General features: G+C 45.3%; 1 protein-coding gene across 1 annotated transcript in view; it reads left to right on the top strand.

The window, feature by feature from the left end:
• Nucleotides 1-19,829, top strand: part of SLC7A14 (solute carrier family 7 member 14) — a 304,031-nt gene that overhangs the window by 115,036 nt on the left and 169,166 nt on the right. Inside the window, exon 2 of the mRNA XM_078667705.1 lies at nucleotides 9,385-9,465. The gene's annotated coding sequence lies outside the window, so the exon portion shown is untranslated. The remainder of the gene's footprint in view (nucleotides 1-9,384; nucleotides 9,466-19,829) is intronic.

Here is a 19,829-nt window from a genome sequence, read left to right as displayed (position 1 = left end):
AGAAATTACAATTTCCAAAAAAGAAGGTAGCCAGTATCAAGGTAGTTAACAATGCCGAGAATACTGAGGACACAACTGAAAAACGGAGAGTGGGCTCAGACAATGCTAGACAGCGCAGCAGAGGTGAGCATAGCTCGCAAAGTCCTTATGAATCATCTGGAGACAGTGGACACGAATGAATACCTTCAAGTGGAAACTGCAGACACCAGAGTTAGCAAGCCCCACAAGATATACGAGATAACATTACGTATAGAGGGAGATAAGACTCGGAAAATAAGGGGACTATTTTGGGATAACCTCTCCAAAGGCTATGACATCCTTCTAGCTGAAAAAGACTGGCCACCAGAGTTTGTCAGGGAGTGCCCTCATGGCGAAGAAGTAATTATGCCTGCCTTCTCGAATCAAATACCGATTCATAAAAAATACACACTTGCTAGAAAGTGGGCAGTGGCCTTAGCACCTGCTTTATATAAAAATCATGTAGGATGGGATGAGGATTCTCCTCCTCACAAAATCCAGTTAAAATCACAACCAACTGCACAAAGGCAGTACCCAATTAAGCAAGAAGCTAAAAAACAAGTAAATGAAATACTAGATCAGCTAGAATACCAGGGGGTGATTGAAACTTGCACCTCACAAATGAACAATCCTTTGTTTCCGGTCTCCAAACCAGACAATTCGTACCGTCTAGTTTTGGATTACCGACACCTTAACACATGTTGCAAAACCTTTGCAGTGCAAAACTCACACAGTGCTGCACTAATGAATAACATAGTGCGCAAAAAATACAAAACAACCTTGGACATCTCCAATGGATTCTTTTGTCAAAACATAGCACCAGAGAGCAGATCTTTAACTGCATTCTCAGTAAATGGCACTCAAAAACAATTCTGTCGGTTAGCCCAGGGGTACAAGAACAGCCCGGGGGTATTCTCAGCGAGAGTAACAGAATTACTACAACTATATGATGATGAAGCATTATCTTATCACAGTCAGAACAGCTGAATCAGCCTTTGAGGCATTAACAACACCGTGTAATTTACCATCAACAACATTGGATCCAGAATGGATACAATGGGTGAATTCAATCACAACGGACAAAGTATACTACTACTTTGATCCAGAACTAGAAGAATTGAAAAATCTAAAATATGAAAAGACGTATCCTCTGCCAATCGACATTCTGCCTCTACGACATTACGCCTGTGTAATCTATACAGACGGACATGCTCAACCCTCTGTTTGGGGAGAACATGCATACAATCCCACATGTGAGATTACAAAAGAAGTGTGGCGCGGAGGTAAACTAAGACCTCTATTAACAAAATCACACTCAGTAGAAACTAATTCAGAACTACAAACTGAAATAATAGCTTTGAAAATGGCGCTAGATAATGCGGATCGCGAATTCCCGACACTTATAGTGTCAGATTCATATTACTGCGTCAAATCATACAACAAGGATTTGCAGACATGGATTCAAAACGGTTACAAAGATGACACAGATGCACCAATAAAGCAGAGACTGCTCTGGGAACAAATAGCTCTTTTACAAAAAGAACTACCAAAGACTCACGTGACACACTCACTGAGTCATCAACGTGATGGCGTTCACGTTGTGGGGAATTCATTGGCTGAAACAGCCGCAGCGGCAGCCACTAAATCGGCTCCCGTAGATCGAAAAAAGCGTACATTAAAATACATTGACGGTGAAACAATGCTGGCGGTGAAAACGTCATCAAAAGGCGACTGCTCAGCGTTACCGATCAACTATCCACTCAATTATACATACATAATCGATGCAAACTCCGTCCCTTTTGCTCGAATCCCTGGAGTGGGGGATAGAGTGATTCCAAACATGGACAGGAGAAGCTTGTTAATCGCAGACGCACACATGGGCGAGGGTCTCAGACACCTTAAATTAAAAGATTCTCTGGAAGAATTACAATCACGGTACTGGTGGCCAGGCATGAGCCTGCACTACACCATGTTTGTAAAAAACTGCCCAAACTGCAACAGAGATCGCAGTGGGGAGAGAAGCAGTTTAATACCTCGTCGAATCAAGGCAGATAATATTATCAGCAAAAAGAATGGCTTGCGATTAACATATACAGGCTAGTTTCCACTTATAATGTAGATCACCAGCACTCGGCTGACGTCCGGACTGTTATACAAGATTTGCGAGTCTAAATGGCATATACGCTAAGAGCATGCTACGTTCGGCCATTGTTTTCACTCAGGCAATCCAGCCTGGGGGGGAAACATGGCCAAATGAGCACAGCCCAGCGGGAATCTTCTCACTTCCTTCCTGAGGGTACGGGATGGTGTAAAGAAAAAACCAAGGCAGAAAGCAATCTATAATAGAAAGGATATTAGGTTCGGGAGCTGGGTGGGTCAAACATCTAATAAGTGTCCAACGTAGTCTAAATAACTTGCCAAGAAATTCTCTGAAGGGATTCAGTCCGTACGAATTATTATTCGGAACTAGGATGTTGATCTCTGACCTTGATAGTCAGACTTCAGTGGTAATAGAAAAAACCTTTGATGTCAAAGACCGTTTGGCTATTTTGCAGGACTTAAACAAAATAAGTAAAGACCTGAGCAACATACAGTTGAAACAACAGCCAACGACCACTGAAGAATCACCACCTGTCCCAGCAAGACCTGTCTGGATTCCAAAAGTCGGGGATCTAGTCAGGGAGAAGATCGCGGTAAAGAAGGAATTTGGGCCTTCTTACAGAAAAGCAGTTCCTGTCTTGTCTGTCAACGGGACAAGATCAGTTGTACTACCGCCACTTGCTGGAAAAAAGGAGAACCGAGTTGTATCCATCGACCTGGTAAAACCACAACATGTGGCCAATAACAAACAGTAGGCCAAGTGGACTCCCAATAAGTAGCAGAACACCAAGGTTTGCTACCAGCACAGAGGTCCTAACAAAAAGGCTCATCACATTCGAAACGCCTAAAGAAGAACAAGAAGGACTATGCAACAATGCAATAGAACTCAGACCTCTGAAAACCCAAATAAAGACATTTAGCAGAGACACACCAATCTATACTGAAGTACCAAGTGAAAATGCAAAAAACAGAAATCCTGAACCAATTGGAATAATTGAAAGAACTGCATCCGGTTACTTCATCAACTTCGATGATTCCTCTGACGGCTTCAGTGAATCAAAGACACAGCCATCATCAAAATCCTTTAAAGACAAAGCTAAGGAACTTTTGAAACAACTGAAAGAAACATATCTGGTTTCTCCATGGATTGAATTTTGGGTGGGTTTTGGTGCATTTATCCTCATACTTTGGCTCATCATGGTATTTACTTTGGGACGCTTCATTGAGGGAAAATATGCTAAAATGGACACAGCAAGTCAGAACATCAACTTGGTCCTCAAACCACACACATCTTCACACGTCGAGAAAAGAGAACTTTCTTCAGAACTTTCTTCAGCCAACTTCACAGCCAATCCTATACCTGGTGGGGTAGCCTGGGACAACACTGACTATGAAATTTATGGTCCGGTCGAGATCCTGAAATATCCACACCAAATCAAGATCTCTTTGAGTGACTTTGCAAAACCAAACTCATTTGCTGATGATTGGGACTTTGAAAGTATTAACAATATGATGTCTGACTTAGTAATGTCTGCTAAATTTACAAAACATGATTATTTGCAAGGTTCTACAAATTATGATAGTATGTATTGCTATAACCATTATGGTAACCATTTTCTGCATAAATCTGCACAACCTAGAAATGTTTTAAATTATAATCAATGGGAACATTGTGCTACGCCTCCAAAAGGAAGCTCTAGAACCGTTTACGACAAATATTCATATTTTTCAGGTTTTAACACAAGTAATGCTGAAACATTTTATTTTAAATTGTCAAACAAGACAGGGATGAAAACCATGATAACCAACACAAAATTGATATATTCAGATTCATTCTTTGAAAAAATGAATACTTTTGGATTTGATTATTGGGACAAAAATGTTGATTTGAAAAGTGTTTGGGGTACAAAAGAATGGCAAGTACAGGGTATAGAAGCTTTGTTTAGAGCCTGCATGATCCCAGAACAAATGATATTTTTAAATGACACTGTTCAACAAACCACCTGTCTTGGCTTAGCCAAAATCAAAGATTTAAATAACCCGTCTATTCCGAAGCCAACAATGTTTAGCAATAGCTCTGATACAGATGAAGAGATAGACGTAAACCATATATTAAACCAAAACAGAACACATCCTGATTGGAAACAATGGTTGATCTGGCCCACAGATACAAATAACTGTCAAGATAGATTCCTGAATAAAACACAGGGTTTCAAAATGACCAGGCCAGACCCTAGATATCCCCAAAGACATCACCCAGGGATAATAACAACCTACAGTGTGGGCAAATTATGCCTTCAATGGCTACTGACTTCCACACTGCCTGAAATTAAGCAACACCTAACTTTACTTACTGATGGTGCTGACTTGCGTGATTTCATACTGGGACCACGCAAACAGCGTCAAAAGCGTTTCATAGCAGCCTCTGTATATGCAGCATACAATGAGGCCTGGAAGGTTACTCAAATTGAGACAGCAGAAAGAATACGGGAAATTGACCGTATCAATTTGGAAAGATCACTTTCTGTAGTGGACAATGGGTTAATGACTCTGTCCTCCAGAATTTTTTCATTGGACAGCATTGTGTCTTCAGCAATCGATATATTATCGCAAGACTTACTGTTATTACAACATGGACAGTCACAATTGCGTTCCATTGTACAGCTTGGCTGGACGTTACAAAATCTGCGTTCAGGCTATGTGCCTTGGCGTTTAATCAACACAACGTCACTATTCCAAATCTTTAACCTTACTGATAGACAAATTGGTATGGCGCAAAAGGGTGCTGATTATACAATCTTGAGCATTGAAAAACTAGAAAGATTACCAATGACAATGTCAGAACGGCCTGTCAGTGAATGGATAATCCACGGAATCATAAATATTCCAATCTCAACCTTCAGGTTTCAATACTGCCAAAAATATATACAGGCTGGCATGTACGAGAAATTGGGAAAGGGGTACCTTAAAACAACTTGGAACCTGCCCTATTCACATGCATGTGTCAGTAATAAAGGACAGAAAGTGTTTCTTAGTGGCAACAATTGTGATATGTCACTAAGCGGCACGCTTCTGTGTAACGGAATTAGTTTGCATGGAGCCTGTGAAGGGAATTCATACAACCTTTCATGTCACCAGCAAGGCGCACCTGCAACTGGAATAGAACCATTCTTTCAAAGACTCTATAATGGGAGTTACATTCTTATTGTAGACCGCAGATGTTGCAGTCTTATGCCCGGGACTCCTTATCTAGTAACTACAACAGCGAAGGTCAAGTGCTGTGGACGTTCTTTGTTCCCCAGCTCCTTTCCAGATAGGGAGGCAAGGGCATGGCCCAGTTTGAAAATTACTTCTATTCGAATAGACACTTTAAGCAGAATGAAAACAGTGCTTCTTCAGACGCCTACAAGGCTCACGTCATCAAAAGAAACGTATGATCTACAAGTCGCAAGGACGACTGCAGAGATACATACATTATTATCAACTAATTTCCCCGTACATTTCGCGGAAATCCTGAGCGAAATCTTAAATATTTCTGATACCACTGGGGTCTCAAAGGTATTTAAGACAGTATTTTCGATGGCATTAACACCATTCAAAGCCATACTGGGTATTTTTCCAGATTTCGTCCATTCGATTTTTGGCGGACTTCCCCTGATCCTGGGACTAATTGCAGGAATCCTATTCCTAGTCCTTATTTTTCGTTATGGCAACCCATGTCACAGATCAAACTCTCGCGACAATGGAAGATACGATCCTAGCCATTGGATACCGGGACCGGATATCAAAAATCCTGGGACTCTCCCGGCTTAGAGACCTGAACATGACTTGGTTTCTATCATTTCGACCAATGTGGCAAAGGTGTGTTTTACCTGTACTAAGGTGTCTGCTATGCGGAGAAGAATGCGTGTTAGACACCTGTCTGACGCTACAATCGGATGCGCCAGTGGATGCAGATACACTGTTGGTTCCTACCAAGGTTCACGCTTTGTGCTGCCCTCAAAGGCTGCCAATCCTGATGACGGCATTCCTGGAATCTTCACCACTACGATTGAAGAGTAGTGAAGTTCAAGATGAAAGCAGCATCGAACAGGTACGACCTTCTGTCAGCAATGCAAATCAGAATGTCAATGGAGACAATCATGCGCACGAATGCATGGTTACCCCTATTTCCGACTTAGTGGAACTTTCCCATGAAGCTGTTGACAGTTTTTTCGAAAGCCTGAATGATATGATGTTCTCTCCAGAACAGAAATAGAGACTTTTGAGTAAACTCGCACACGGCGTTCCCTGAATTCGGCCTTCAACTTTAAAAATAAAGTCACATGAACAATTACAATCCAGTTCACGGACAGCAATTTTTTCAGCATGCCCCTTAAAATATTTTTCTACATATTTTTTCCCGGGACACTGATCTTCTGCTTAAAGTAAGAAACTATTCCTAGAGAACTAAGATTTCTATTTTTAGATACTTTATATAGACTTTAGCTGCCCGCTGGTAGGTTCACAAATATTTTATTATGTGATGAAATGGTCTCGAACTTCCTTTCTGTATAGCCATATTAAGAGCCATTTCATGTGTATTTCTCATATACCAATAAGCAATAATGCATAACAATGCGTGTTTACTTTTGCATTTAATTCATAGCTTAAGTGCATACAATATATATGACTGCAATTTTTCAGTATATTTGAAAATTTCGAAATGCATTTATGTATTTTGGGGTGGTAAGGTATACACTTTACTCTATAGTATGTTGTACTATGTTATACTATGCATAGATTAGTAGATATGACCATAGTTAGCGTGGAGTGGGTGTCGTGTATTTCTATAGGTTCTGAATCAGTCCCCCTATTCCTGACCCTATTCTGGTTAAACTAACTATCAAGTTAACTAACAGTCAGCCCATGAGGCAAGAAAACCCCCATGATGCAGATACCGTTATCTGACGCAGTCACACTACGGCACAGGAACGTGTTATCTGATTAGGTCATAACGCTTGAGATCTAATTAGACAAGCGACATTCCTCCAGCCCCTGATAAGGCATACGACGTTCTCATAACAAATCAAACCTATGACAACCTGGAAAATCCGTGCGGCCATTGTTTTGATTTCACAGAGAACTTTTGCAAAAGAATGTGCTAACGAGCAAGTCGTATGACATCTTTATTGACGTACCTATGTCCATCCTTACGTCAATCTCGGCACCTTTAAGGTATAAATATTGCCGACCTTGCCCTATGCAAACACACGCGTGGTGACAAGACGGAGCAGCCATACTTGCCGAAGCCGAGAGCAGAAGCAGACCCCGCTGGCAGCAGCCCCGCCTTCCTGACGCGCTGAGAGACGCGCTGCTATCTCAAGCCGAGAGACCCAGCACCGGCGCTTCTGGGCAGCCCTCGCAGGCAGCCTGGAATATCGAGAGCAGAGAAAGAGATACTATTCCTCATCCATCCTAACTTCCAGGTACAGAACTGAATAACCCCTCACAGAGAATTCTTTAGTTATTCACTTGGCAAAAACAAACTTAACTTAAACTGTAACTTTCTATTCCCGCCCACGCATTAGACTTAGGTCAGGTACACGGGGTAGGCGTATTTAGAAACACCAGTTGAGTACGTTTAGTCAAATGTATATGTGTATGTAAATATATTTTAATCATTTTAAACATCATATGGCTCAGAAACCATATCAATGTTTTTACAGTATTATTTTATACTATTGCTTCTAATGTATGCACTTTACTTAACTATAAGTATTGCAATAATATCGATCCATTTCTCTTGTACGAGAAAAGAGACTGATCAATAAATAACATCTTTTATTGAACACGCCCGTCTCTTCCTTTTCTCTACATTCTGATGAGACTAAGAATGCACGTACTGACTGAGTAAAATAATTGCCTTGTGCTCACACGACTCTCGAGATTGACTCTTGATTAGGGGAGAGCAAAGTTGTCATGTTCTATGGTTGTCAGAAACTAAATCCCTTCTTGTCTAATCAGGGGAGTTAATCCCTTCCTTGAACATTCGAGAAAGTTTCTAGCGAACTCTGAGCTTAGCTGGCAAACCCAAAAATTAAGTCTAGCATCGACAGTAGTAGACCTAGTTAACGTCTGGCCTAGGCCTTTACTGCTGTAGGTACTATTCCAATGCGCAGAGCCTATTGGGAAGATAGGAGTTACACTACATTCTATAACGCATATTAGCAAGCCCATTATCGCCGTTTTATCTGCAGTTTCCTGCCGATAAAACAGCGTTAATTTTAACGAGGTTCCCTGCTAATGTGCCCCTTTGTCTTTAAGCCATATACCTTTCCGAATGCTCCTGGAGCCTACCTTTGTACAAAGAATGGGGCGGGCCACTCTATAAACATGTGACCTGCTGCCATCAGAGTCATGAGATCTGATGGCTCTGTGATGTTAGGTCACATGTAGTGCGCATATACACTGCGCGTGCTTTAGCGGCGCACGGTGTATCTGTTTAAACCGACACCTACTTTCAACTAAGCCTTGCTGCTGCTGCTCTTCTTAGATAGTCAAACCTACAGAGAGGGCACCACCAGAGCTGAGAACTGAGCACTACATCTGAACTGCTCCTGTAGAAGCCCACTCCCTGTGCCTCACCTCCCATTACAGGTAGGTTGGGGGCCCAGTTCCCTCTGTTGCCCCCTGCAGCCACTTCTCCTCAGTCCTCAGTTTTTTCCGCCTCAGAATGTGATCCTCCCAAAGTTTCTGTCACTGGGTCACAAAGATGTGCTCATCCAAACCTTGGCTCTTTGTTGAGCGCCACAAAATGGTTGCATAAATGAGAATGAGAGATTGTGAGAGTGAGTTGGAGTAGGAGTGAGCAGGGGTGACTGGAAATATGTGTAAGGCAGTGTAAAGGAGTCTGAAGGGCTAGTGAGTGAGAATACATGAGTATGACAATGAGCTAGGGAATGTAAGTGAACCTGAGTGAGTGCATGTCAGTGCAGAGTTGGTTGGTGTATGTGGTGCATAGTTTTTTTTTCTATCTGAAATTCTTCACAGCATGCAACGTTTTGAAACACTGTAGGCTATCTTTGTAGGGGATATTTTAAGCATCTGCCACAGTTGTTAATGCTCGGTGAGACATGTCATCGGCAGGTTCTTGCTTGTGTTTGCTAGAACTATTATGTTCACAATGTACAGTGGAAATGTACTACGTGTGAAGGCAATGATGATGGGTTTTTTTCGAAGTCATTTGTCAAATATTTTTGCTTACACTACTGTTTTTCTTCTTAGAGATTTCCACTAAATAACTGGATGGGAGAAGTCCTCAGAAGGCTCGGCATCTTCTTCGAAAAATACTAAACATGTAACTAGGTGAGTGCTGAAACATTACTGCTGCAATATTTTTTATTTAGCAGTCAAAACTGTTTATAGACTGAAATAACTATAGAGAGACAAAGAATGCTTGCACTAGTGGTTTCCACTGTGACACTCTTTGCTCAGAGGCAAACACCCTACCTGTATTTAACAGGGCAATAGTCACTACTGTAAGCATCCCCTCACTTTAGAGCTTTCCAGATCTTGCACACCTCTGAGTAAGTTTCCTAGTAATTTTTTTAATGCATATGATTGAATAGAACATTTATTTTAGGCTTTAAGGGAATTTGGGTGAATGTATACTTATCTTTGGAGGATACTGCAAGCCATCCTGACTAAAATGTATCAAAACCATGTTAGAAACACAACAATTCAAAGGCCTCTCTTGGAAAAAACAACTGCTTTCAGATGTAAAACAGGGAATGATATCCTTGAAGTAACATAGAAAGGAGAAGAAGGCTGGCATAGTCCATTCACAAGCCCTTCTGCTATGCACCATGGTTCGGGTTCATCATGGCCACGCCCTAATACACAGCTTTTTGTCCTCATGAGAAACTCACAATTTATGGGAAGAGAGATATATTTTGAAATCTTTTCATAACATGTTTAGGAGTAATTAAACAAAGGTGTCCATTACCCATGAATTATTTCCACTATGCCAGGGCCAGTATTTTATACAGGTGCCTGTTATGCTAACAGTTGCCTCCAGTATGCCAGACTCAGTATGTTGCCATGAATGCCTCTATAAGCCAAAAACTACATTCAGTATGCCAAGGTCAACAGAATACTCACTTATAACACTATTGTCTCACTCATGCTCACTTACATTAACCCATTCACACTCACTTATACTCCATTAATTCTCACTCACTTGCAGTTATTCATACCTCACTCACTGTCTTGCACTCACTTCCTCATTCACACTCACTCTCATTCATTCATAATCTGACTCAATCATACGTACACTCACTTGCACTTACTCCCACTCCCTAATTCTCACTCACTCTTACCTATTCCCACACACTCTCAATCACTCATTCTCACTTACTCTCACTCTTTTATTCACACTCAGTGAATCACATTCACTTTTACAGTCACTCATATTTTCTCACTTTGAAGTTGCTCTTATTTGCAGTCATTTTCATTCACATTGATTCGCTCACTGGTGCATTCACTCACTTTCACTCACATTCCATCATTTTATTCTTATTAATTCTCACTCATGTCGTCTCACTAACAAATTACTCACACTCATGCACTCTGACTCACTGAATTTCAATTTCAAACATTCTCACTCACAACCTGTGACTGACTTTCACTCACACTGCCTATCAATGATTCACACACACACACACACACACACATGTTCACAGCACCGTTATTCCGTGCTTAGACAGGCAGTGGGAGCCTGTGCATGTTCTCAACCCACGCTGTGTATTACAGCCTGGTGGGGAACATGGTAAGTGCACATGACTGGTTAGGCGGCCCAAAAAGCTGGCAAACCGTCATGCGCACTTAAGTGCACAGATTTCCTCCTCCCCCTGTTGGCTGTGACACAGCCAAGCCCCAAATCCTGCCTCATGACGGAAGAATAAAATGATAACAACATTGTGTTGTTATTATTGTATTCCTCCTTCTTTACACTGCTGAAAAGCAGAGCGGCGACACTCCTGCGTCTTAGCGGAAGAGCCGCCACTGGTTGTGATTGTGACACTGCAGGATCTGCACTTTGCCTTCATCTCCTGCATTTATTTTGTGGGGAGGGGGGGAGGACATAAACTGACACCTGCTTTCCCAGTATCCAGTTCACAGATGTGTCAGCTGCCCTGTATTTTGTGGTAACTTCTTCCTTTTCTGCATTACTTTCTGGTGGAAGAAGGACTAGGGAAGCTAGCAGCTGCTGGTGACAGTAGCAATTGGAATTTAGACTTCAGTACCTGGGCTAGTACATGAGGTGCTTGTGCAAGGCCTGAATGGACTGGATATACGTTTTTTTGGGAGGGGGAGCTATCCCTTGTTGTCATTCCAGAGTGAATAAAAAGTCTTCAATTAGGCTCCATCCAAAATGAAATGTATGTTACACAGTTATAATTTGGCGTAATCTTGGTAATTTCATGTTAATAGGGCTACGCGAAATTGCTGAAATTACTCTATTCAACCAATTTCCATATTTAGGCATAATGCAAATAGCTGTGGTGTGTGAAGCTTGTGTTTTTCTCACTTTTGCAGAGCAAAATGTTTCCTCATGTGTCCAAAATAAAAATAAGGACACATTTAGTCCTAAAAAAAGTTGTCAAATGACTGTTTTGCATTTCACATAATCACAAATAATTTTGCATATTGTTTCTGAAACTTCACGTAAATGAGCAAAAGAAAATTACGCAAATTTCACCCCCCCTACTTTACTTGTCATGGAGTAGTAGAAGCCATACCTTGTACAAAAATATCCTGCCATGTAAATACCACACACACATACTTACATACACATAACCCTTCTCTTCCTTTAGAGAAGATCAGTGGGGAATGTGAAGACTCCTACCCATCCTGTCTTTTGGGTAAGACTGTAGAGGAATAAATTAGGTTTGGCACAACAGTAGCATATCCTGACCATTAACAAAGGTCATGGGGAGGAGATTGAAGAAGGCAGGTGCCACAATTCTTCATGTTCTTTATTTATATATAGTTTTGTATAGCGTGAACATGACCCAGGCGGGTATCAGTGCGCTTTACAAATGATCAAGGATAAAAAAGAGGGAGTCAAGTGGGTCAGTAACTTCAGCAGTAGTATGCAAGATACTGGTGTCTACAAGAGGAACAATGGATCGCGAAACCGCAAAGAGGATGTAATTAAGCATATAAGAGCAAAAACAAATAGGGATGTTGAAAACAATCATAGAATCAGGTGTGAAACACATTGTAATTGTAGCAGCGCCACTCTGGGTGAGGAAGTCCGTACAGCAGGAGACAAACAAGCTTGTTGAGCAACCATCATCAAATGTTACCGAGTGGGAATCGGTATATTTCAGATCAGAGAGTATTCATCAGTAGTGCTTTCACTTCTTTTCTGAAAGATGTCGTTGAGTGATTCAGTCTTGTTTCCTGAGGCATGGAGTTCCAGATTCTTGGGCAATACCCGAAAAGACTCGATGATAAGTTTTCTTTCTTTTGAATTTTTGAGGTTTCAAAGCAAGGGTCTTGAACTCCTAGAGGATCTGCCACCACCAGAGAGTTCCAGTTTTTGGGCTAGATACAAAGTGTTAATGTGAAGGGCTTTCTGCCAGATTCATGAAAACCCTATTCTGCGAATTCCAAATTGCGATTAATACCGAATCGCAATTTAGAATTCGCATAATGGGATTCATGTAAATCTGCGATAAAATATAGCGAATCGCATTCGGCCGCAAAAGCCGATAGCGATTATCCTGAAATTGCTGAAAATTCGCAAAAACTGTCAAATTCCGTGTTGAAATTGCGATGTCGCTATTAGCGAGATCGCAAATTGCGATCTCGCTAATAGCGAGATCGCAAAAACGGGAAGTCGCATTTCGAGCACTGTGATGACATCACAACCAGGAAGCAGGCTGTTCCCTCCCACATTCAGAATACTGAGGCAGATTTGGAAGCAGCACAGCTCAGAGCTCCACTCCAACCACCTCCAGTTTTTGCTTTTGGATACTGCAGGCTGCAGCTATGTCACAGGAAGTACCAGGGCCCAGTGACACAGGGAGAAAGCGCAAATTGAAATTCTGCGAACAGGAGCTGGACTATCTAATCGATGGAGTCTGTAAAGACCATAACAAACGTTTCGGCACGGACTCCAGGAGGGTGCCAGAGGCCAAGGAACAGCGACTGTGGTTGCGCATCCGCGCAAAAGTGAACTCTGTTGGAGTAACACAGAGATCAATAGACAAACTGAAAAAGCGGTGGTACGACCTCCGAGGTCGTGCCAAAGAGAGGGTGGCTGAGAGGCTGGGTGAGCGCCTTGCAACAGGAGGGGGAGAGCCTACAGTCCCTCCCAACACCCCATTGGAGGATCGTGTTGAGGACACATTGCAACCTGAGGCATGCGTGGGGGTAACACGCCTGGACTCATCCCGACCCACCCAAGACAGCCAAGGTAAGTGCCATGCGACTGCGACCCTGTCCCCTAACAATGGCCATGACCCTATAGCTACTCATAATGAACCCCAGTCATGCAGCACATGCACACCACAATATCCCTATAGCATTGTGGGACATGTAGTCTGACCACAATGTACAAAAATTCCCATGCAGCCAGACATGTCCTAATGTACTCAATGCAACAGCCAGTCAGGGAATGTTAGCCAGCATGCATGTAGAAACCTCACATGTCAAAGATACATGTAATTAATCAACGTCCACTTTCCATCACAGGTGGCGCTGATAACACCAGCAGCGAAAGTGATGGGCTGCAAATTGATGACACACAAGAGGATCCTGAGGGTGAGGAAGATACATCCACACAACCAGCTCCATCTGCCCAAGCACCAGTGCCAGCAGGCGTACCACCACCTGCAAGGCCAGCTACAACAGGCGCACCACCATCGTCAGCAGTGAGACCCATGCCAGTGGCATCGGCAATCCCAGTAGCTGCAAGACCAGCAACACAACGCACACCTACTGTGCCCACCCAGCCCAGCAGGCAGGTCAGGGAGCGGCGCCAAAATACATCACGCACCTCCGGGAGGGGGATGACTGTGCGTGTGCCAGGGCTCTCAATAGAGTACCGCATGCTGCGTGTGCACCAATTACAGGCACAACACCTTGCAGCTATACACATGCAGCTGCACAATACAGGCAGGAATATTGCCCATCTGTCCGACCGGATGGACCGGATGACCACAGCTATGGTGGAAAACACTGCGGCCATGGTTAGGCAGCGAAACCTCTGCCGCCAGCTCCTCACACGCCTCACGGCGTACACGCGTTCCAATTATGTAATTGGCAACGCCACTTCCCAGCTGGCCCGTAGGTCTCTGACCATGCAACTCCAGATGGTTCAATGCAATCAGGACGTGGCACGTGCACTGGAGCAGGTAACCACTGCTGTTCAGGCTCTGCAGCCAAATGGCCATGGCCATGCAGGAGGGGATGACACTAGTGAGGGGACATCTACTCACAGCAGCCTGGCTTCGTCACAGGGTAGTGTTCCACGCCGCAGCAGCAGGCCCACTGCGGCATCACTTGCTCAGCCGGAGCAGGAGAGACAGAGAGGCGACTGGGAGGCGCGCGCCGGAGGCGCCAATGACATTGATGTTCATAGGGCAGGGACATGCTGCTGACATAAGCATGCCCACTACAAAATGTCGAGTAGTATGAAGCAATACTCCTCTAATGTTACAGTTTGAAATAATGCCATATTATTGTGCAACCAACAATAATATTTATTCTATGATAATACATCAGACTCCTGTCATTATTTCCAGTGTCATGCATGAGTGAAGTGTTGGGTAAGTGGAGTGGGTGCACTAGTAACAGTTCATTGTCATTTGGTTGCGCCGTCTGTGTTCTTCAGCAGGATTTTCCCCTCGTGCATGACGCGCATGTGCAGGTGGGCATTGGTCCCCTTCAGACTCACTGCCAGAGATGTCAACAGGAATCCTGCACTTGGTAGCAATGTTGTGAAGGATTGCACATACGGCCACGATGCGGCAGCAGACCTCAGGATTGTATTTCATGGCCCCACCTGTCTTGTGCAGTATGCGGAACCTGCTTTTCAACAGGCCAAATGTCCTCTCAATACAATTCCTTGTGCGAATGTGTGATGCATTAAATCGCCGTTGCTGTGGTGTGGCAGGGTTGAGGTGTGGGGTGAGGAGGTACTCACGGAGAGTGTAGCCGCTGTCACCTGAATGAAAGGAGCAGAGGGTGTGTGCCTGTTCTGCGCAGCTACATGATCACAGTGTACAATTTTGGGGCATGTGTACTTACCTAGTAGGTGACCTTCCCCAAAGTCTCCCCTGGCCAGTCGTGTGTGGATGTCGCTGTGCCTGAAGATGAAGGAGTCATGTGTGCTCCCTGGATACTGTGCCACAATGTCCGTGATGAATGTTTTTGCATTGCACACCATCTGGATGTTGAGGGAGTGGTAGCTTTTTCGGTTGCGGTACATGTACTCCATTTCTGCCGGTGGGCAAATGTGGATGTGCGCACAGTCAATACATCCTATGACGTGGGGGAATTGAGCTACATTGTAAAATTGCAGCTTAGTCTCATTGAGGTCCTGTTGGCTGGTGGGGAATGATATATAGTGGTGTAGCCGGGTCAGCATAGCCTCCAGGAAACTCCTTAGGCAGCGACACATGGTGGGCTGAGCTATCCCCCCTGCAACAGCGGCCATCCCCTGAGGTGCAGGCAGCACAATACCTGCACATGTGTGGGCACGGCATTGGTCCTCCTTGTTGGGTGCTGCATCAGGGGGTCTAGGTCCTGGATGAGCTTGATTATCATAGCCCCACTCAGGTGGTACTTAGCATAGATTTGCTCCCTGGTTTGGCCCAGAAGGGTGACCCGATGGCGGAATATCCGCTCTGTTCCGTGCAGCTCGCTGCAGCCTTCGCCGCCTCACCAGCATGTAGAGTCCAGGCATTGTGGGAATCCCCAGGCTCCAGCTGCATGTCCTTAAATGTGTTTGGTGACCGTCTTGTCGCTTGCAGAAGCGGTCGCTCCCTTCGCCCACAGCCATCAGCTGGTATCGTTACTGACGCTCTGAACCAATCTGTTGCCATTATTTGCTGGCTCCTAGATTGATTATCGCTATAGCGCGATAACCATTGTTTGAACTTAATTCATTTGTAGCGCTTTTGGGGGTTTGTAGCGCGATAACCATTGTTTGAACTTAAATCACTTGTAGCGCTTTTGGGGGTTTGGAGCACTGTACTCGGAATCGCGCATTCACAGCTGCAGCGCTATTTGTGCAGCGCTGTTTCAAAGAGCATTGCCTGTATTTGAAAGCGATAGTGGTCGCACTCGCCAGACACATTGTCCCAGCCACTGTTTGACTCTGTGCCCCAGCCTATCTCCACTTTAGATTCTCACGGCCATTTTGCTTGTTGTTGAACCGCGGAGCCCGTCCTCCACAGCCCGCCCCGCCTCCCAGCTGACCCTCCCTCGCCCCTCCCCTTCCACTATCCACATATGACAGATGCCTCTACGCGCAGCGGTCAAGCGCAGCGGTCAAGACCTATGCGTGCCGAAGGCGCGCCAAAGGTAAGCCCGTCTACGCCCGTCCGCGCCTGGACCGCACCCAGCGCCAGACCCCCTGGTCCTCGCAAACTCCCCTCCACCCGCATAACGTATGACGCCGCCACCCTCCTAGCCCTTAACCCCAGACGCACACCTCTATGCTACGAAGCTGCCCCGGGACGTACCCACGGTCCTCTCGCCTGCCACTCCTGCAAATTTACCAGCATCAAGACCCATACCACTTCCACTAACCCCAAACACAGCTCCGACTCCAACCACCTGAAGTGCATCCTGCTGAACACCCGCTCGGTCCACAGACACGCCACCGAACTCTGGGATCTACTTGACACTACATCACCGGACGTCGCCTTCCTTACTGAAACATGGATGAACGCTTCATCAACACCCGACATCGCCATAGCCATCCCGGACAATTACAAGATCATCCGAAAAGACCGCACCGTCCAAACAGGAGGAGGCATCGCCATCGTCCATAAGAACACCATCAAAATCACGACCAGCTCCGACGATAACCTCACAACCGCCGAACACCTCCACTTCCAGATCCACACCGACCCTAGGACCACAATCAGACCACAATCAGAGGCACCCTCATCTATAGACCTCCAGGAACCCGTAAACAATTCAGCGAAGACATCACTGACTTCATCAGTCCACATGCCCTCGCCTCTGAGAACTACATACTACTAGGAGACCTCAACTTCCACCTGGAAAAGAAAAACGACGGCAACACCACCACCCTTCTTGACAACCTGGCCAATCTCGGTCTCAAACAACTCGTTGACACCCCCACCCACGCAGCCGGACATACGCTCGACCCAATCTTCACCTCCAGCAAACACATCTCCTTCGATCGCACCACAGCACTCCATTGGACGGACCACAGTTGTGTTCACTTCAGCTACAAAACCACCTCGACCCACAACCCCCCACAACCTATCCCCCGAAGAAAATGGAACAAAATCTCCACCGACCAACTCCTCACATCGCTCAACCAAAAGCCACCCGCCCTCCCATCGGACCCAAACCAAGCTGCCATCAAATTCAAACAATGGATCACTCACAGCGCTAACGAACTAGCACCCTTGAAAAACCATCACACCAAACAAGACAGCAAAAAGGCCCCCTGGTTCAACGATGACCTTAAGAAATCCAAAAAGCTATGCCGTACTCTCGAGAAAACTTGGAGAAAAAACCCAACCACCGACAACATGACCACTTTCAAGGCAGCCACCCGCAAACACCACCAGCTGATTCGATCCACCAAGAAATCAGCATTCAAGGATCGACTCGACAACAACGCCCATAACAGCAAGGAACTATTCAACATCGTCAAAGAATTCACCAACCCCACCGCAGCCTCAACTTGACATCACTCCCTCCCAAGACCTCTGCGATTCGTTATCCTCCTTCTTCTACAACAAAATTGCCGACATACATAACAGCTTCGAAAACAGTCCCAACAAACAATCCTCTCCACCCCCCTCAGAACCTAAACAGCCCTCTAACAACCTCAGCACCTGGAACCCAATCACCACTGAAGACACCGACCCGTGTCCCCACCACATCTTCAACAAAGCAGACTCCATCATCGCACCCCATCTCCGTGATGTCATCAACTGCTCCTTCATCTCTGCTACCTTCCCAGAAAGCTGGAAACATGCCGAAGTCAGCGCCCTCCTGAAGAAACCCACAGCAGACCCCTCTGAACTTAAAAACTACCGCCCCATATCCCTCCTCCCATTCCCGGCCAAAGTCATTGAGAAAGCCGTCAATAGACAACTCGCCGCCTTCCTCGAATCCAACAACTCCCTCGATCCCTCACAGTCCGGCTTTCGAGCCAAACACAGCACCGAGACCGCCCTCATCGCAGCAACAGACGACATCCGAACACTACTGGACAACGGAGAAACAGTGGCCCTCATTTTACTCGACCTCTCCGCCGCCTTTGACACGGTCTGCCACAGCACCCTCATACAACGCCTCAGCAACATCGGCATCAAAGGAAAAGCCTTGGACTGGATCATCTCATTCCTAGCTGGAAGAACTCAGAGAGTCCGACTTCCCCCATTCAAATCAGAGGCCACCGAAGTCATCTGCGGTGTACCACAAGGCTCATCACTCAGTCCCACCCTCTTCAACGTTTACATGAACCCCCTCGCTTCCATCGCGCGTCAACACAACCTTAACATCATCTCCTACGCTGACGACACCCAGCTGATCCTCTCCCTCACCAAAGACCCCAACACCGCCAAAAACAATCTTCACGAAGGCATGAAAGAAGTAGCCGTATGGATGAAAAACAGCCGCCTTAAACTCAACTCAGACAAAACGGAAGTGCTCATCCTAGGATCATCCCCCTCTGCCTGGGACAACTCTTGGTGGCCTTCGGATCTGGGCTCAGCACCCATACCCACAGACCACGCACGCAACCTTGGCTTCATCCTAGACTCCTCACTCTCGATGTCCAAACAAGTCAACGCCGTCTCATCCTCCTGCTTCAACGTACTTCGTATGCTCAAAAAAATCTTCCATTGGATCCCCGCTGAAACAAGAAAGACTGTCACCCACGCACTGGTTACGACTCGACTAGACTACGGAAACACCCTCTACGCCAGAATTACAGCCAAATTACAGAAAAAACTTCAACGCATCCAAAACGCATCAGCAAGACTCATTTTGGACATCCCTCGCCAAGATCACATCACCGGCCACCTGAAAGACCTCCACTGGCTTCCCGTCAACAAGAGAATAACATTCCGTCTCCTCACCCACGCACACAAGGCCCTCTACAAACTAGGGCCCGAATGCCTCAACAATCGACTATACTTCTGCACACCCACCCGCCAACTAAGATCCTCCAATCAAGGCCTCGCCGCAGTTCCGCGCATCCAAAGATCCACCATGGGAGGTAGATCCTTCTCCTACTTGGCGGCCAAGACCTGGAACTCACTCCCCACTCACCTCCGCCTTACACAGAACCACATCTCCTTCAGAAAAGAACTTAAAACCTGGTTATTCGATAAATAATGAACCCCTCCCCAAGCGCCTTGAGACCCTCTGGGTGAGTAGTGCGCTATATAAATTCCTGAACTTGAACTTGAACTTGAACTTTGGCCAGCCCTGCACCAGTT

Source organism: Lissotriton helveticus, chromosome 11 (genome assembly GCF_964261635.1).
Source record: "Lissotriton helveticus chromosome 11, aLisHel1.1, whole genome shotgun sequence".
In the NCBI taxonomy this organism is placed as follows: Eukaryota; Metazoa; Chordata; class Amphibia; order Caudata; family Salamandridae; genus Lissotriton; species Lissotriton helveticus.
Note: the sequence above shows the minus strand (reverse complement) of the source record. Positions and strands in the feature narration are given on the sequence as shown.